Below are 22297 nucleotides of genomic sequence, written 5' to 3' on the forward strand. Positions count from 1 at the left end.
AATATAAAATTCATTTTCAAAGGTGAAGTAGTTGGAAGACAAGACAATGTCCAATAATTCAGTGACATTGTCAATTTCAGTTCTGGGGGCCCCTAATTCAGACAAAAGCAGACCCACCCATTCCGTAGCCTCTTCATGGGGAATGGAAGTATACAAATCGACAACATCGATTGTGAAAAAATTGAAAGAATCTTCCCAACAGATGTTGTTGATGTTTGATAGAAATGACCACGAGTCCTTGCAAATGCTTGGGATTAATCTCAGGTACTTGGCACAAGGGTAGGATATAGAACACCTCCCATCAACCAGTGCTCTCATCGGTGGATCCTCTAAGTTTTTATGAATCTTAGGTATCCCAAACATAACAGGAACTTTAGGGTGTATGATATCTATATATTTCAACAGATCCAAATCAATTCTCCCCTCAATAAAAAGGTCCCTGTAGTAACCTCTAATTCGGTTGACACAACCATTCATCTCGTTCCGCGAGGAAATTTCATCACCTTTGAAAATGACGTCTTCATCCTTTTTAGAGGTGACGTTATGCTAGTACAATCTTTTATGGAATACATTAATCAGACGACACCCTTCTTGAAATTTACCTATAGATTTGCAAAGGATGAGATAGACTACCTTGATGTCAGGTTGAATAGAGACCCAAATACCTTAAAACTCAACTCGACTATTTTCAGAAAGGACACTTATGTTAATTCCTTCTTGCACTTCACTAGCTCCCACCCTTTTAAGTTAAAAAGAGCTATAGTGAAAGGGCAGCTGGTGAGGGCAGTTAGAATGTGTAGTGAATTAGCAGATTTCTTATCAGAATGTGTCTTTCTGAAGGAGTTGTTTTCTAACAGGGGCTACCCACATAATTTAATAGACGAGTTGGTTCTTGAAGTCGAGACAAAGAGAACTAAAGGTTTCTATATGCCACTTCTTAGTAGTGAACAAGAGGTTAGTCCTGAGTTATTGACTGACTTGAACAGTTCAGGTTCCCCTCCTTTAAGAGGTTCTATTGACACTACACAAGAAATAGATATACCGTGTTACCAAACTAGTTTCATCACCGCTTTTTGCTTAAATTCAAGCCTAATTGCAGGAATTATTACCAAAAACTGGTACTTCATTTCTAGCAACCCCCTTCTTTCGGAGAAACTTGGGGTAAAACCGCAAATTGTATATAAGAGAGGTAGTGACATTAAAGAAATATTACAGAGTGGAAGAGGATGTAACATTTTCAATAGAGTGAAGGGATGTTTCACATGTGGTCTATGCAACTGGTGTAATGTTATAAAGACAGGTAGTTCCTTTAGTATAGGAAAGAAGAAATATGATATCCACTTTAAGATTAACTGTAACACTAAATCCATCATTTATGTGGCATTTTGCGTTTGCTGTCCTGCGTTCTATGTCGGTAAGACCGATAGAAAGTTCAGAGAACGCATTTACCAACATTGTTATGCCATCAAAAACAACAAATGCGAAAATGCGTTAGCTAAGCATATAGCTACCAACCCTGGTCACAGTTTCCTTTTTATGGGCATAGACCACATACCTACCACTTTGAGAGGTGGTCCAATTTCTCTATTACTGGAGAATCGTGAACTGGTGTGGCAACTCAAGCTTAATGCTTTTAACACACCTGGTCTTAATGAATGTTGCAATATAGCACCAGTTCTAAAATATAAATCTTACATGAGATGAATATGTGACCATCTGTAGATTATGTATTTACCTTGCCTTTGACTTTTAAAGTAGAGTGCTATTTTTTGTATTATACAAGAACATAATATAATATATATATATTTTTCAAGTTATATTGGCTTGTATATTTGTGTGTATAGAACGTATACATACACACATATTTATTTTAAATGGGTGATTTTGTTCACCAATCTGATTGCAAATATTTTTATATGAAAATTAGTTGGTGAAACACTAATAAGAGTGTTAAGTATAACACACACAATTTTGGGTTTATACATACTTCTTTGTGTAGAATTGTATTAAGTATTTTAAGAAAAATTTCTAGTTTATTTATTCTTTTTTATTAAATGTGTTTTAAAGTTATTTGTTTAAATGATTGTATAAGTAAGATTTTTGTTCGTAGAGTTGTCAATTTATTCTAGGAAGTGATGTAATGGTTGTGAAGCTATTTAAAATGTTAAGCGCTTCCTGGTGTTTTATTACTTCCTCTGATGAAGCTACCTTATGAGTGTGGCGAAAACGCTGTTTTCTTTTAAATTAAAATTGCGTTAAGGATTTCCTGTGCTGTGGGTTTCTTGCAGAGTTCCAAGCTTTGATTTCACCAGTTTGTTTGTGCTTTCTTACATAATTGATACAGTGACATGTTTCTCATTAGCATTACTTTTGTAGAGAGTATGAAGTCTGAAACCCAAATGTCTGTCATTATTTTCTGACTTCAACTATCAATGATTTGCCAACGATTTGCCAGGAAACTGCAATTTTATGAGACACAGACCACATATATGAGGCCAAACAGTGCATCTAAGGTGGATGACATCAACAGGGCCTGTAAAGTAATGCAACTGGAGGAGTCAACAGGGTGGAACTGGCTTCAAAATGGCATAACAAACACACACAGAGGACAGCCACAGAAAGTATGCTTCACATACATACAGTTGGCAGTATTGAGATTAGAAGCCCTACCTATCTAGTTGTATGTACTATAGTACTACATACTTATAGAGTGAGCCACGGAGCTTATACTTCTGGAGAGTGTCTAGTGGTGTCTAAGGTGGATGAATTCAACAGGCCCTGTAAAGTAATGCAATTGGGGAGTCAACAGAGTAGAACAGGCCTCAAAATGGGACAACTAACACACAGAGGACAGCCACAGGAGATAGGCTTCACACACATAGGCATGAAATACACAAAGGGATACACTTATGCACACACCCAAAGTTGGCAATATTGGGATTAGAACCCTAGTTGTATATACTAGAGTGTTATGTACTTATCTCGTGCACCACAGAGCTTCTACAACTGGAGAGTGTCCAATGGTGTATCTAAGGTAGATGACATCAACATACCTTGTAAAAGAGGGCAATGGGGGATTAACATGGTGCAACAGACCCCAGAATATATTGGTATTGCACACACATAGGCAGGAAATACACAAAGCCACAAGGGAATATAATTATACATAAACAAGCACTCAGTTGCCGCTGTTGGGAATTAAACCACTACCTACCTAATGGTCTACACTATAGCACTATGTACTTATCGCATGCACCACAGGATTTAACACATTTAGAGAGTGTCTGCCAGTGCTGTTGGAGTGGATGACATCAGTAGCTGCTGACAGGGAGACCACTGTTGTGTAGGACAGTAGTCACAGGGCCAAAATATGGGTAGCTATAACACAGGCATAGGCCTGTTGGGTGTGCGTATTCTGCTCACACACACACACACACACACACACACACACACACACACACACACACACACACACACACACACACACACACACACACACACACACGTGTCCATGCATGCGTGCAAACAAACGGTGACTAATGTGAGATTACAAACACTTCCTACCTACTATTACACAATGGGCCTCACCATAGTATTTTCACATGCCACTGGTTAAAATTTTTGTACATGCAGCTGCTGCAGTACATCAGTCTATGTCTTTCAGGGTCTCTCTCTGTCTCTGTCTCTGTATCTCTTTCTCTATCTCCCCCTGTTTTTGCCTCTGTATAAATTATATATTTGTATATGTTACCTATATATCTGTATGTATATCACACTCAACAGATGCAGATAAATCCTGTATGTACCACATATAGATAGATGAGGGTAAGCATGTGTGATGAGGGGAGAGATAGACAGTTAAGGTTTACATAGCTGTCTGTATGCAGAAGGGTTATATGTACATCCAAGTTCTATAGTCAGATGTGAGTTCAGACATGGGCTGAAAGTAGCTTAGTGTAGTACCATGTCCAGTATGACTATCAGTAGTAAGAGTGGGACTCCAGGCCAGACCTACCTGTACTCCAGTCCAGGATTTTGTGCTCTACAGCAAATTAGCTGCTGAACCTCTGTAAACAGTCCAGCACCTCACTGATATAGTATCTGAGGGATCTACTGGTGTATGCTATCCTTATTAACTGAGTCATATCTAGGGTGAGTACTGACTGTATTGAACTGAGCAGAGTTTTTCATAATATGTGAGTTACATTTTGCACAGCACTGTGATGTGCTTATATGTCAGTTTCAGATCAGTATAGGTTAATGTGAGGAACCACTGACATACATTTGTTTACTGACTGCATACAGTGCTTGGAACCCATGCTACTGCACAATGTGTTCTAGTCTGCATATTCTACATTTGTCTGGCCAGTGGTTCCTCCTACCCCTTATATGTGGCCCTTTGTCCTGCTCTGCTCCAGTCACAGGCTTTGTCCACAGTAACTGTTCTTATGTAGTTGTAGTTATGGTGTGACTGGTGTAGAAGTCTTAACATCACACACAGGGTTACAGACTGCACACCTTTGACTGTACTTGTTTAGCAGGTTGGCCAGAATTGTACCCCATACATCTGATGTGGTCATCAGATGGTTTGTGTTGCACTGTTCTTCTAAGGCTACATGTTGGCCATACCTCTCAGACTCTTACAGCCAGACATCTTGACAGGGCCATATATCACAGTCAGACCCAGACCCAGACATGGGAACAGCATCTTAATATTTCTCTTCCAAACATAGACATTTGGTTGACTGGTTATGTATTAGCTTGCATTTTCTTCTCAGTATGAAGTCTGCATCTCAACTGGCTGTCATCAATGTTTTCACATCAACCTGTATTATTTAGGTGAATGCAATGTTATGACAAACAGAACAGATATATGAGGCATACGTGTGGACATTGACACAGTTATGTGGCAGCCTTTGTATCCTGGCACTAGATTGACTGGTCACAACCTGCTCTTCTAGTAGGCACCATCTAGGTTACTCAGAGCTATATATGGTCCATATCTGTGAACCCTGTCTCTCCATTGTTCAGATTTCCTGCAGTAACAAACATTGACTTCAGGACAGCCTGTAGATCTCTTACCATAGGTGTAGCTGATATGCACAATAGTAGGCAGAGCCAGTCTTGAACCATGGACCCTGTCACCCAGAGTAATGTACTTAGCCCACTTAGCCACAGCAGCCACAAGTCAGTAGACTTCCTGACACTATTAACCACACACATAAATAGCACCTTGATCCCTGCATATTGTGGAAATGGAATATGTTAGCAAGTTGATTGGGACAGTCCTGGGAATGTGTGGTCTGCCACTGTTACCTTACAAACATAACTGTTAATGCAGTTCTATGGGATCACAAGTGTGCCAGGAGTAGGGGACCATACCTCTCAACTGTACAGATTTTTGCAATATGTCCAGATGTTGCCTCACATTTTGGGTCCATTTCTCATAACATTGTGGTTGTCTGGGAAATTACTGGAAAATCATTAAAGACAGAAGTTAGAAAGTAATGACGGACATTTGAGTTTCAGACTTCTTACCCTCAGAGGGTTCATGGCTACTGCAAAACCTGTTAATCTATCAACTTTATATGTTTGTAAGAGCAATATTTAACAATTATCCCTGTTTTAGGCCTTTGGCCCACATTTCTTTATGGGTTTGTACAGATTTCTTGCTCTAAGAGGTTGAGAGGTATGTATGGTACTCCAACATTGACATCCGTGCATTTGTCATATGATCCCACTGATTGTAAGTCCCTCACATAGTGCAGTGGGTTTTGGTGGCTTGGGGTCTACTGCATAGTCTGGGAAAGCCAGTATTTGGCAGATAATTCCTGTTGTCCCACTAGCCCACTCCATTCCCTTGCACACATTCAGCAAAACCATACTTATGCTACCACAGTCTACTACACCATTCATTTGTTGTTAAGAAGAGTGACTTACCTTGTGCCTGCAGCAGTTGAGAAGCCAGTGCTTCAGGGCTGACTCTGTTGGATGCATGCAGTACAAGGCCTATACTTGGTAAGGTATAGGTGGTGTGATGTGGCTGGCTTCCTTTTTACTGTGTATATGTGAGTCTGAGTGAGGTATCAGTCCCTGGGTCCCTAGGTTGTCAGAGTATGTGCTATATGTTGCCTCTTTGCCAAGGCCAGGGCATACTGGGCATGCCTATGTCTGCCTACAGGGACATGCTGAGGAGGTCCTCCTCCTAGTCCTCCTGTGCCTGTGGGAACCTTGGTAATGGTGGTGGGGCTGTGTCTACCTTCCCTGTGATGTTCATACCACAGATGTTTCCACAGGATCATATTGTGTAGCATGGCAGATACTATGAACAAGTGTGCACATGTGGCTGGAGAGTACTGCAAGGCACCTCCAGATGTGTCAATGCAGCAGAACCATGACTTGGGCAGTGCAAACATATGCTCTACAAGGTTCCTAGTTTGTGTGTGTGCCTTATTATGGCATTCTTCAGTTGGTGTGTGTGTGCATTTCTGATGGGTGTCATCATCCACGGTTCCAGTGCATAGCCAGCATCCCTCACTAGATGGCCATATGGGATGTCCCCCCTGGCAAATGTCTGTGATGTGTGCCAGATATGGGAGTTGTGATAACTGCCAGGGCTGCCACCACCACATTCATGATAATGCTATGGGCATTGCACATGACCTGGCAATTGATGGAGTGATACGCCTTGTGGTTGATGTAGACTCTACCCTCCTCACCAGGTGGTGCTTTGATATGCACATGAGTGCAGTCTATGGCACCTAGTACCTCTAAGTAGTGTGCTAGACAGTGGAAGAGACACATATTGATGGTCTTCTCCTCAGGGGTGCTGGGGAAATAAATGTATTCACTGGTATGTGTTAGCAAGACATCCAGAAACTGGTGGAGTACTCTGTATGTGGATGCCTGTGCGATCTCCATGATGTCCCCAGTTGGTCTTTGGAAAGTACCTGTAGCTAGTATTCTTAAGGCTACACATACCTTTGTTTCTACTGGAACAGGTTCCCCTGTGTTGGCTCTGGGTCTGAGGTGAGGGTGGCAGAGCTCTGTGAGTTCCTGTAGTATGTCCCTGTCCATCCTGCAGCACTCTACTATCTCCAGCTCATGTAGCCCCTGAAAGGTTACCCTGGGCCTGAACACTCTTCTCCTCCTCAGTCTGGGCCTATTATCAAAATCATCATCACCAGTGACCTGCAGTCCCTATCATTTTGTCAGTTATAATTTCCAAGTGCGTACTCCAGTAGTGCAGCGTATGTGGGAAAAATCAGATTGAAGGGTGTATGCATACTTTATACTGGTTTGCGGCAGATGCAGCCTGTGTGATTGGGTAACTATGATACATTCCACCTGCCAGGTATATCACTGAGAGGTTTGAATGGGCCAGTGTCAGTGGAACAGGACTTATCAGTCTGTTATACTTGATTGGCTTGCTCAGGCTATTTCCTTTTATTTATTTTTTTCCAATTGCTGCCACTGCTACACCCTGATGTGCTCCTCGCAAACCCATGGCACTAGTATAAACATTGCTCAGCAGTTTAGACCCTCCCTGTACATGGGCATGCTTAGCTTTTCTTTAACCAGCTAAAACATGTGCCACAATTCTAAGTATAGCTTAGCAGCCTCAGACACCCCCCCCCCCTGTTTAGCTGTGCTTAGCTGAGTGCAAACAGGCACCACTAAACTCCAATCCACTTTAACATGTCGTGACACAACCCCTTTTAATGTTAGGCATCTGTTGTGCCAGCACCAACACAGTTCTAGCCCTACCACAGTTGGTACTTATAGACATGTAGCCCTTTTCGTGATTCAATAACCCTGGCTCATTCACATATACCTAATTGTGTATACCCTGGATACAGCACTACACCTGGGCCTATCTCCTTAGCTACCACTATAAACTGCCATTGATGACACTGTATGCTGGCCACTATAATGCAATACCTTTGTATAGCCTTAAATTTCATATTTTTAACTCTTTTTTTGCAAAATAGCGTGTTTGTGTGGCGCTATGTGCCACCTAAATGTGGCATATGTATTAAAAAAAGTTTAATGTTTCATATATTGCATTACGTTTTTAATTCAATGGCCATAGTTTTAGCCATTTGCATGCATGCTGAGCCATATACAACCTTTTATTTGGGCTGTTACAGCTCCTGTTTAGATTTTATCCTCCGGTACACGGTTTGTAACTGTGTACATTTTTTATGCTTCCACAGCACCTACACTGTGGTGTCTTTATGCTTCCTGAATTGCAAAATCACCTCACTTGCATGGTTTTCACCAGCATATGAGTTGATTTGCATTACGCAGACACCTCCATGCCCACATGCTGTCGGAAAGCTCGTGCATGCCCCCAGCCATGTTTCCTTGATTGCTCAGCAGTCATATTCCATGTTCAGGCCACTACATTATTCCTACATGTAGAATCACTCCATGTAGGGTTTATTGAATTACTTGCATATTAAGATCAATGAAAGAAATAGACTGCAGAAGGTCAATAAAACCACAAAGTCAGAAATCTGATAAAACAAATGAACACAGTAATTAGGACTGTCCATAAAGATCCATGCGATATAACAGAAGTAAAGAGGATATATTACCATGCAGCTAGAGTAATAACTGATAAAGTTCTATCACAAGAACACTGGGTAGTGAGGGAAATGAAGGGGAGAAATCGAATACCATCATGGAAGTATCGAATAGAGAAAACTATAAAGCAACTAATACAATAAGTGTCACTGTTAGAAGAGTATAGAAGAGGGAACAGATCAACAAAAAAACTCAGAAAGATAGCTGTGATAAAAGCAATGTGCAATATTAGAACAGATCAGGATCTATTATGTACTGTTGCAAATCACAAGCTAAAAAAAATCTCATCAGAAGTGAATAAACTTAGAAGATACAAAAATAAATATAAAGGAAAAGTCCAAAATAAGCAATTTATTGATGACCCAAAAAAAATTTATAGGGAATTGGGAAACAATATAAAAGGAATTGAAAGACCACCAAAAAAAGAAGAAATAAACACATTTTGGAGAAGTATTGATGAAGATCCTGTGGAACATAACAAAGATGCAAAATTTATAGAAGAAGTAGAAGAAAGAATAAGATGTTTAAAGGTACAGGATATGAAATGGGATGTTGTAACAGTCAGAAAACTGAAACAAAGTTAAGAAAAGCCTCACATTGGAAAATTCCAGGCCTTCTGGTTAAAAGTATTAACATCTTTGCATGAAGATTTAGCCACGAGTAAGAACTATTTATATGCGCACCCCGAGCAGACACCAACCTGGATAACAACAGGAAAAACAATGCTCCTACTTAAGAGTGAACCTGCAAGCAAACTTAAAAATTACAGGCCAATAACTTGGCTTCTGATGATGTATAAACTATATACTGGAATTGATGATGACAGAGTCTATAGTTATTTAAAAGAAAACTCAGTTATGGCAATTGAACAGAAGTGCAATAAAAGAAAGTCATATGGAACAAAGGATCATTTGCTGTTACATAAAGTCATAGTGGAGAACTGTAAAATGGGGAAGAATTTTAGTATGGCATGGATTGAGTACAAAAAAGCATTTCAAAGTATCCCATATTTATGGATAAAAGAGTGCTTTAAAATGTATAAGATACACCCTAGACTGATAGACTACATTACAGTGACAGACCACTTTGCAATTAAGCCATAATAAAGGACAAATTATTATTCCAGGGATATAAATTCAAAGGGGGATATTCCAGGGTGACCCTGTGTCACCGCTGCTATTCTGCCTTGCCCTTAAGCCATTAAGCTGTCTACTTAACACCTTAAACCATGGCTATAATTTGGGCTCCTAGAAAACAAAGTGTAAAGACTTCTCATCTTCTCTTCGTCAATGATTTGAAACTGCTTAGTTCATCAGATGAGGAACTGAAAGTACAACTGCAAGTTGTCAAAACTTTTTCAGATGATATAAGAATGTCATTTGGTCTTGATAAATGTGCAAAAGCAACCTTTAAAGCAGGAAAACTGCAGCATCAAGAAAATAAATATCAGTTTGGGACAAGAATGTGATATAAAAGAACTTCAGCAAGAGACAAGTATATAAAAATATATGAGAAATGATGAAGGTTCAACAATAAAACATGAACATATGTTAATAAAACTTAGTAAGGAATATTTTAGAAGACAAAAAGTAATACTGAAAACAGCTCTGACATCTTTATAAACCAATTTGCTCTTCCTGCCCTAACTTACAGTTTTGAAGTGATTGACTGGCTCCAAAAGGTATTGGATCAGTTGGACAGCAAAACAAGAAAAATGTTTTATGCTTGTCAAATGATTTATAAAAATCATTGTAAACAAAGTTTATATATTCTCCATTCTGAAGGAAGTATGGGTCTCTTCAAAATTTATTGCATGTATAGATCTACAATCATAGGCTGCATATATATCTGCTGACCTCACAAGATCCAAACATAGTGAAGGTTTTAACACATGAGGAGAAGTCTAAGATGACTTCCCAGCTTAGTTTATCAGAAGCATATCAGAGTAGAAATCAAACCAGAAAGTAGATAGAAATCAGGCAGCAACTGAATGTCACAATAACAAAAGAAAGAATAAAAGGTGAAGAATCAGATGAGAAGGCAAGAAATGTGGAAAATGCATAAATGTAGTTGCAAGTACAGAAAACTCTTGGAATAACTTCATATCGATCAGGACTAAATGCAGGAATGGTTAAGGAATGGTCAAATTAAACCAAAAGATGAAATATTAATACTGGCAGCCCAGGATAGTGGTCTATATAAGTGTTGGTTTACAAAGTCCATTGAACATGTGGGAGAAACAGGCAAATACAGGTTTTGAAAAACAAAATTAGAAACAGTTGCACATCTTGTTGCTAGAAGGACTGTATACTGAAAGGCATAATAATGTAGCAAGATTGTTGTATTAGGGATTATGCAAACATGCATACTGAAGTAGTTGAAAAGCACTGAAAAACATGAGCCATGATGCATTATAGAAAATTATTAAGTTTTTATTACATGGGATCACCCATTGCCAACAGTTCAAAAAATAGATGCGAGAAAAACAGATATAATAGTCCATGAAAAAATGGCAAAATTAACATTGGTCATTGACATTGCTACACTCAGTGATTACAGTGAGCAGATTTTTTATGATTGCGTTTAAGATTGTTTTCAAGTCAGTTTGATTTTTGGCTTTTTATTGAATGCTTATTTTATTATATTTTTTATATATAATGCATTTTGTATAATAATAGCTATTATTTTAGCTGAGTTAAACTTTATATATAGGCTAATTCTATCTTGTTATCAAAATTAATAGCTGAGTTTACAGCACCATGCAGCTAATTTATTTTAATAGTAAGACATGCAGTTGATATTCAAAATGTTTTATTTCTAGCATTAAGAATAGGTTATTTCCTGCCTTACTTGATTTATAGCCATATATTAGGTTCTGGTCTCTTTAATTTTTAGTATATTTTTTAAATTTTGTATGTGTTTTAGGAAACAAACAATGTTATTTATCATCATAACAGATGATTTATATAACAGGCAAAATATGAGAATTATGTCATATGTCTTACGGCTGGAACGTTCCATATTTATATACAATGGAGCTCTTTGTTTGTTTGTTCATTTAGCCTCGCCATGGTAACTTCTATGGCAGTGTGATTTCCATCTAAATTTTATAGTAACACCTTGTTCAACTTACTGCTTGATTGAATAATAGATGCTTAATTGTAAAATTTTCCCGCCTTCTGGGATATTTAAGTTCATCAGCTCTATACGGTTATTTATCTGAAGAAGCGTAGAGGTTTCTACGCGAAAGCGCTCATTTCTCTTTTCTTGTGAATAAAGATTCTTATGGAAAATAATTGAATCAGCTGAATATTTACATCGTGGAGAGACTACCTGTTTCTGTTTTCATCAGTGTCTTATGTACAGGGAGACACAAAGTTATAAAATACCAGGATTTACAGGCAGAAATGATGACAATGTGGAAAAAGGATACCCAGGCAAGACCAATAGTAGTAGGAGCAATGGTTTTCACAAAATAATTATATATAATTGTACTTAGATATGTTACTAATACATGCAACTCAGTATGAATTGCAGAAGGAGTCAATTCCGGGCCCATTGCTGGTGCTGCAAAGAACAATTCTGGCTAACATCAAAGATTGAAGCAATACTAATTTCATGAACTTTAATCATACATAACATAAGAATGGGGACTATTTCCGTCATGCTATTAGAAACCCAAAAGACTTGGAGAAATTAAACAGAGAAAGGCAAAAGAGAGGTTATAAAATTATATTTTGTCTAAGCAAACTCACTCAATTCTGTCAAACTAGAGAAAAGCTAAGTTGGCTTACAAACAATGCCAGCTTGTCCTGAAGAAATAACTACAGAAACATCAACAAAACTAATCTTAAATGCGAGTAAAAATATGTGTGTGTGTGTGTGTGTGTGTGTGTGTGTGTGTGTGTGTGTGTGTGTGTGTATCAAAATGTAACCTGATAATAATAGTTGTTGAAGCAATTTCAAATCTTTTTTTTTTTTGCTCTACTGAAAAACTGCACTTATGTGAGACAAATTGCACTCTTAATGGATGTTTCTTTTTTCCAGTGTTCTACAAACACACACACACACACATATGTATATATATATATATATATATATATATATATATATATATATATATATATATATGGGTTCCTATTACATGAACAAACTTTTCAAAGTTCAAATGTCATATGGTCGACACCATATGATCGAACTTTGAAAAGTTTGAAGGTTAAATGTAATGGTGCCGTATAGTGCAGAATAGGAGAATTTCCCTTTTCTGCACTGAAGTGCGATCTAGGTGTTGGTATTTTTAAGTGGGGGGTTGTGGTGGGTGCAGGGGGGCTTGCTTTCTGCTCGGAGTGTTAAGGTAAGTTTTATTTATTTTTTGATGTTTTATTATATATTCAAAGTTTCAGACCTTGATCATATGTTTTCGAACATATGGGATTCTAAGTTTTGAAACTATGAATATATAATATAGACCCTATATAGATATATATATATATATAAATATATATATATATATATAGATATATATATATATATATATATATATATATATATACACACACACACACACACACACACACACACATATATATATATTATATATATATATATATAGATATATATATATATATATATATATATATATATATATACATATGGGTTACCTTCATTTGATCGACAGCCCATTTGATCTAAACTCATTTGATCGAAAGTTCATTTGACTGACAACCAGTAATTCAGTACACTTCAAGGCAAATAAAAGGGATTTGTCCCCCTCCCCAATGTTGTGCGACCCTGGAGATGGTATATATACTTATGGGGGTTCCTTAGTTTCCTTTAAAAGAAGACCATAACACAAATAGTACAGATTTTAAATGAAAATAGGTGAGGTGCTTCACCCCCACACCCCCCCACAGCCCTCCTAACTATATATACCAACTCCAGGGTCGCACGACCTTGGGGAGGGGGACAAATCCCTGTTATTTGCCTTGAATACTGGTTGTCGATCAAATGAACATTCGATCAAATGAGTTTAGATCAAATGAAATTTTGATCAAATGAAGGTAATCCATATATATACATATGTATATCTATATATATATATATAGATATATACATATATATATATATATATATATATATGTATATATATATATATATATATATATATATATATATATATATATATATATATATATATATATATATATATATATATATATATATATATATATATATGTATTATTTAAGCAATAACCCACACCTGGGTGTGGGTAATGCTGGATTTACCCATGGCTGGTGTGGTTTGGTCATGAAGGCAAAGCCCGAGTGGCCAAACAAAGACAACTGTGGGTAAATCCAGCATTACCCACACCCAGAAGTTGGTTATTGCTATTATACAATAACATTATTTAAGAAAAAAAAAACTAATTTTTCTTAAATAATGGCATTGTATAATGCCTCTGTGCTGCCCTTCCACAGCTGTCTGGTATTCTGCGGCAGTTCTGATGTACTGCACATGCATATGCTTACGCAGTAAATCAGAGCTGTGGGTGGAAGCAATAGAGAAGCAAGATCTCCGTTGCTTTTTACACAGTGTCTCACTATGTTAAAAGAGTTTACCATAGCGAGATAGCTTTAAAAAAAGCAACAGAGAATCTCCTTTGCTTTTTTTAAAGCTGTCTTGCTATGTTAAACCCATTTAACATAGTGAGACAGCTTTAAAAAAAGCAACGGAGAAAGGAAGATCTCCGTTACTTTTTTAAAGCTGTCTCGCTATGTTAAACTCCTTTAACATAGCGAGACAGTTTTTAAAAAGCAACGGAGATCTTGCGTTCTCCGTTGCCGTAAAAAAAAAAAGAAAAAAAAAAGACTTATACTAATGGAAAAAGTCTGGGCGACCGGACCTTTCTCTATTAGTATAAGTCTTTGATTTACAATGTGCATCCTGACCAATCAGCATGCGTGTTTTGGAATATTAATGGAGGGTTGTTGCATAATTATATTTTAGCTACACCTAACGGAATCCCAATCCCTCTGTGCCAGATGCTCCAGGGACCTAAACCTCATTACCACAATAAACAGAACATGCTGGAGGGACAGGTTCTTAACCCAGAGACTTCCCATACTTTGGAACAACCTTCCCATTCACATCAAGCAGAGCACTTCACTGGCTCTCTTTAAGAGAAATCTTGAGTGGATGGGCAATAAGAAGTTCACCCCAGGGATCACTTTAGTGGCCTTGCTTGACTGGGCACTGGGAACTAACATTGGGTGGCATAATGTCAGGGAATCTTCTTGGGCTAGGCTTATATAGGATCCAGGGCTGTTAGCCTAATACACACCTATGAACCTATGAAGATATATATATATATATATATATATATATATATATATATATATATATATATATATATATATATAAAGAGTTATCTATCTTTCATTAACTGTGCACTTAATTGTCTGCACTGGTGATGTAGATAGATGGATAAAGCTCTGACTACAGCCCAGTTGAGCCAGGTTTGATTAGTGGCTCTGGAGATTGACAGAGTAGCGTGAAGGATAGGCTTGTCCATGCTGGGCAGGTATGGAGGATGACACGCAGACAGGCATACAGAGAAATTAGGTTCTGGGGAGATGGCCAGAACATCAAATGCAATGTGTTTGACCAAAGCAGAAGGACAGCTTGCCAATATAGTATAATGCAAAAGTACGAAGAGGAGGAGTGTGTTCTGCCCATTACACTTTTCCGGACATCAGCTACATCTCATACGTCAGCGGAGAAATGAGGTAGAATAAAGTAGAAAATATTCAGCTGTTGTTAGGACAACACCAATCCCCCCTCATATGTTCTTAAGTTCCATACTGGCCCCGGCCTCAAATTTAGAAGTTGATCATGAGAAGACTGGAGTGGCTCATAGACCCATAATGGTTGTGGGACACTTGCATAGCTGTCAGGAAAAAATCAGGGAAGAAATAGACTGAAAAAAAATGTTTGCTTAATTGAAAGAAAGGTGTATGGGTATGAATAGTGGAACAGTTGTTTGTTCAAATGGATCTCCAGTAGTGTGTTAAGAATGGAGAAAGTAGGAAGATGGGTTGGGGTGATGAGTGTGGGTTTGGACATGGGAGTGCATGGGAGTGCATGTGTGACTATTAGCTGGTTTGGGTTAGACATGCTTAGATATGGAGATAGATATAGTGTTTTCACAAGTGTTGATGCAGATAGTGTGTATCTTGTGCTGTGATACTGTTAAAAAATGTTTTTTCCTAATGTGCATAGTTAGGTTTAGGGACAGTGGTAGGTAAAGGTTTATGGTTAGTAGGCATTAGTAAGGATGTGTAGGAGAGGGAAACTGAATACTTTTCTATGTCTCTACTGTGATTTATTTGCAGAATTAGGTTTAAATCCTTGATCCTAATACTTGTGGGACAATTTGATTTATGGAAGTAAAGGTCTTGGACTACTGGATCTCTAATGGCCTGAAATGCAAGTCATTATTTGCCCCTAAGGATTCTATAGGACATGAAATACAGGGACATGGCTTCCAGACGCTCCTGCTAGCTCACGTCTTTTAAGCTTGTGATGTTCTTAGTTAGGAATCTCTTGGAGTTTCCTTTTGTTTGCTACATCGATTAAGATACATCTTAATGGGGCATTGTATTCAATGAGAGGTATAATCAGAGGAAAATAGTCAGGAGTAAAGATTTCTCTAGATCATGAAGAAATATCAGCTTTGCTAGGTAGAAGGATTTCCTACCCACTGCTGATACATGATGGCTAAAGGAGAAAAAATTGTGTACCCATGTTCTAAGATCCCTCATAATACTATATTTGGAAATGGGGTGTAGTCTTTACCATAATCTGGATAAAGGGATCATTTGCCAAATGTAAGAGTACTGCACTTGTTAGCATTTAGTTTTAGCCTGTTTTTGTTCAGCATTTATTTATATGTATACGTTCAAGGTGAAACTTCTGAGAATGGGGTACACTTAAGAATGACACCCAGTTTATAGTCATCTATACACTTTGTTAGGCTTCGAACCCCATTTCTAAACAGGTGAACTGTGAAATAGATGTCAAATAGTAAAGGTCCAAGGAAAGATCCCGATTCCACTGGTGAACTTCATGTTCTCTGAAGATGATCCTGCCATCAGCACTATGTGGGTTCTGACCCTCAGGCATTTTGCAATCTGTCTAATAACATAGAAATCAATTTGAAGCTCATTTAGCTTGTTAATTATGTTAGTATGCTGTATTTGGCGGCTGAGACATGCTGGGTACCTGTCAAATCTTTGAACACACAAAATTTTGAACATTACATGGTCGAGACCAAACGTTTGAAATTTTGAGTGCTCAAAGATAGACTTTCAATGGCACCGTACGGTGCAGATAGGGAGAATTTCCCTTTTTTGCACTGAAGTGCGGTCTTGGAGTTGGTATATTTAAGTAGGGGGGGTGTGGGGGGTGCAGGGGGGCGTGCCCCCTGCCTACACTGTTAAAGTGTTTTTTTTTTCTGTGTTTTCTTTTTTTTTTTATTATGTTCTAACATCCAAATGTCAAACATTTGGATGTTAGAACATTTAACATAGACCCGACATGCTATGTGGACAGCATAACCATATCCATAGCTTGTGTTACTCTATCAAAAAAGTTTACTAGACTTACACTTAAACATGGTGACACTGCTGGGACTTCAAATCATGTAAGAGTTGTGATATTATACTTAATTAAATCAGTTGAAACAAATGTCATATTCCTGCAGGTGAGACTTGTCAGGCTAATGGGCCTGTAATTTCTGGGTTATGGGTTGGGAGTACCCTTCTGAAGTGGCATCACCACAGTTGCATGCAATACCTTAGGAACAATGCCAGACTAAATACATGTGTTCATCGGGCAGTCTGGTATATTATCAGGCCTCATGAAGGATGGATTGTAGCTTTGGAAAGCATCTTTAGCAAGTGTTCTTTGGTTATAAAGGGGGGGGGGTCTGAAATTCTCTGACATAAATAGGCTTTGTATGGTTGTCTTCGGGGGTAAATTTGTACTGAATTTGCTTTCTAGAATTTTAGTGATATCCAAGAGAGATAGTCTTGTATATAGTGAGACTTTGTTGTACCAGGAGTTTTTACTAGTTAGTTACTGCTACAATATACCACTATATGTAAACCGATGACTTATAGACAGCTACTTTTTTGCATGATCAATGACCCCCCTGCCATGTTCTGAATTTATTTTGAATCACTCCTCTCGTTATGTCTCTGTATTATTCTTGAAATGGGATTTTGTTTCAAGAATTTGGCAGAAATTAGGCAAAACCATAACTCACCTGTGTTAAATATATTGCATATATTTCAAAAGCATCCTGCCTTTTGTACACTTTTGCTGCAGTTTGTCCTCACTCATGACAGCTGTGACTATCTTATCATTCTTGATTATATTACCTCCCTGTCATCCTGTCATACCAACTCAGAGAAACAGGGAATACCATTATTTACTAGCTACTGCATCCTTAGTAGCTGTATATTTAGTGATCAGAAATATGAGGGTAAAGCTCCATACTGGAGGTTACAGCAGATATAGTCCTCATTCAAAATGTCTAGGAACACTGAAATGTATCTGTCCTCCAATGAGGAAATGTGATCAGGATACTTCATACCAGGGCAGTAAGCCTGGAAAATCAGCCAGTGGTATGACAAAGAAGCCCCATGCAATCAAGGAGTAGTGTATTAATGTAATTCTATGAAATTTGCACAATATTATATCAAAATAGTTCCATGTAATGAAGTATTGTTATTTCAAAGCAACTCTATGTGAAATCAGGCAGTGGCATATCAGAGAGTTCCATAAAATCAGGCAGTAATGTATCAGAGTAACTCTATGAAATCAGGCATGGTATATCAAAGTAATTCCATGAAATCGATCACTGGTATATCAAAGTAGTTGAATGAAACTAATGCACTAATTGCTGTTGTTTGAAAACTGTAGTGCAAAGTATTATATATTTAACCATGGGATGGAAATGCCTTCGTGAATGTTATTGCATCTTGTACTTGTCAACGTCTCCTCCTCAGTTCCCTAAACCCTTAACAGCACTGAACCCTTGTCCAGTCATCCCATCTAACTCTGCATGAAAATAACATTCAGCTCCCTGCCTTCTGAAACTGCTCCTGTGAATTTCTTTCCTGTCTCTCCAAGCCATAGCAGAGACCTGAACTTTACTTCCTCTTTCTCCTGCCATTCTTCTGGGAGATTGACCATGCTAAGAGCACAGACCACCAGTTTAAATTATTTCTTTCTTAGATTTGGTCTCTAAGCACTTTTTTAAAGGTTTGTATTTAGGACATGCAGCATTTCTTGCGCTTCCATACAGAGACAGCAATCTGTACCACAAGCACAAGAATTGTAGAGAGCTATTGCTGGGAGATATGCTTGCATTCCACTTCCCTCAACATTTCATTGTCCATTGTTGTTAAACTGCTCTTCTTTCTTTTTTCAGTAATAAATCTTTATTATTTTACCTAATGTTCATACAATATTACAGAAAATAAAGAAGGACAAATAATAACTGAATAACACTTCTAACAACAATACTACAAAATATGTACACTATTTACATGAATGCTTCCATCAGTTAAGCAAAGTCAAAAAAAAGAAAAAAAAGACATCTACTAAAGAGTATTTAAAGATCTACTATTATTATGATGGATTATTAATATTAACTTCAGATTAAGTATGTATGTCCAGGGTTAAGTTGACTTCGGAATACTAAGCCAACACAATGTTGAAAATTTGCTCCCATATTTTCGGATTGTTTATACCTTTTCTATGATCCTTTATTAATAATTTATGAGCTAAAATATGTTTCATCACTAAACTTTTAAAGTTTTCCCATGAAGTTTGGGATGGATTCAACCAATTTGTGGCTATATAAAGTTTCATTAACAAGAAAATGTTTATAAGTATAATCATTTGGGCTCTATCCAAGTTATTCGGAGGGATATGTCAAATCATAAATTCCCAAGAAAGTGTAGATTGTTGATAACCCATCTTTTGTAGTTGAATTTTTAAAGAGTTCCAAAGTTTATATATACATTAACAGCTCCAGAACATGTGCAAGAGGTCAGCTGTTTGATCTTTACAATATGGACAAATAGGCGAGTTTTTAGAGTTAAATTTATGCAGGCTGAGTCGTGTGTAGTAAGCATTATTATGTATCATCAGTTGGGTAAATAATAACTTTTGAAGAGAGAGATTGATTTTATTGTTAAATTAATTGCTTTTAGTATTTTATTTTCTCCTAACAATGGTATTTTCTCTTTCCAGTATTTTGACAAGAGTATTTTACTTTGATATTTCAAGTCTTTTACCAATTTATTTGTAGACGTTATACATTTTTTATCCTGTATAAGAGTTTGCCATAAATTAGAACAATTGGTTAAATCTTCTTCACTAATTCTGAAATCTCTAAAGTAGGTTATGGAGAGATCCTTTAGCTGTCTCAATATGATAAGGTAAGATTTAGGGAGGTTCATCTCTTTTAATATATCATGTGTTGAAGAGCTTAGATATGGGTACATATCAAGTAAAGTTAGATCTACTATAAGTGGAAATTTTTTAAGGTCTATTAATTGATTATTGATTTTCAAGTTCGGATTCTTATGAAAGGGTTGAAAAATCATCATATGCTGTAAGAGATTTAATGATTGAAAGAAATTTTGTATCATTACTATATATAGTCTAATGTGCTCCATTAGAGTATAAGATTTCGAGGTATCTTTACTTAAAAAAGGTAAGGATTTAGGATTAATATTCAAACTTGCAACATGTTTGTAATTCAAAACCAACCATTTAGGTGACCATTTATTACTAGATGTCTCATAATTCGCAATTTTTAAAATTCTGCTAGAGTTTATTATTAGATAATATAATTCAAAATTAGGTAAATCTAGACCTCCTTTATTTTTCGGAGTCATCAGTTTATCGTATGAGATTCTAGTTTTCTTAGGCTCCCATAAAAATTTAGCCACTACCATATGAATTTGTTTGAAGAATTTCTTAGGGATTAACACTTAAGTAGCTCTAAAAATACATAATATTCTGGGCAATATATTCATTTTAATAATAGAAACCTTTGCCATTATTGGTATTTAGATTCTTCCATCTTCCTAAGTCAGATAATATATGATCCCAAATCTTCTTAACATTATTACCATAAAAATCTCTATTATCTGTAGAGAAAACAATACCCAAATATTTTACTTTATCTACAGATTGTACTTGTCCTAGTAATGGTAAAAGTGAAAAGGGTTTCGGCGTTTTTAAAGGAAATGAAATGTTTTTTTTTAAGGTTTATTTTCTAGTTAGATATCTCTGCAAAATCATCCACGGCTTTTAAAATTTTTTTGGTATCTGAAACTGGTGTAGTACAATAAATGTTAAGGTCATCAGCAAAAGCCGCCATGGATATTTTAATACCATACATTATTGGGGCATTGTGGTATATGTTTTGTTTGATATGTAAAAATAATGGTTCTAGATATAAATTGAATAATATAGGAGATAAAGGACAACCCTGATGAGTTCCGTTTCTAATTTGTATTCTTTTAGTGAAGATTTTATTGATATATAAAATTGTATAAGGGTTATTATATATTTGTAATGTTGAAATTAATTCTTGAGGTATACCAAAATATGGTAAAGTATCAAACAAAAATTTTAAATTAACTCTATCAAAAGCTTTTTGGGCATCAATTATCAGTGCATATACATTAAGATTTCCTTGACTGTCATAAGAAATTAAAGTATGAAGTGTTAAAGTATTGTCAGTAGTTTGTCTGGCATTCATAAAACCAGCTTGTTCATTAGATACTATTGAATCTGTTACCTTCTTCAATCTATTAGCTAAGATAGAGGTCAGAATTTTCATATCAATGTTTAAAAGTGAAATAGGCCTATAATTAACCGGATTATGAAGGTCTGCATTTTCTTTAGGTATGAGAATTGTTCTGGATGCGTTAAAATGAGGATCATTAATTTTGTTGTTAATTATATAATTAAATATATGTGGAAGTATTTTGCCAAGAGTATCACAAAAAGTTTTATAGAACTCAGCCGTCATACCATCCAGTCCCGGTGCTTTATGAGATTTAAATTTTTTAATTACCTCAATTATTTCCTCAGAGGAGATTGGTTTAATTAAATCTACCTGAGAGTTACCATCTATTTTCAGAAAAATAATCTTTTGTAAAAAATCATTAGTAGTCCTATTTGTAAGTAATTCCTGGTGATCACCATAAGTTTGAGAATATATTAATTCAAAGACATTCATAATATCCTCGGATTTTGTATATCCTTTATTTTCAAACTGTATTTCAGGAATAAGAGAAGGTATTTTCATTTTGTTAATGATTCGAGCTAAGGCCCTAGATGGCATTTGAATATGGTTAGCATACCTTACCAACATTTTATGTTCATGGAACGACAGTCTACTATTTTGGATTAAAAAAGTTCCTTTTGACACTTTAATAATTCTGTTTCTGCTTGTTTGTTATAATTCCTTATTAAATCCTGATCTAGTAACTTAATTTTAGTTTCCAGTCTTTGTACATCTCTAGTTTGTATTTTTTTATAATATGCAGCTTTTTGGAGAAAAATCCCCCTTACTTGTACTTTGATTGTTGCCCATTCAATATCAGGAGCATGTTGCTG

Source organism: Protopterus annectens, chromosome 5.part0 (genome assembly GCF_019279795.1).
Source record: "Protopterus annectens isolate FY-2018-M chromosome 5.part0, PAN1.0, whole genome shotgun sequence".
Lineage (NCBI taxonomy): Eukaryota > Metazoa > Chordata > Ceratodontiformes > Protopteridae > Protopterus > Protopterus annectens.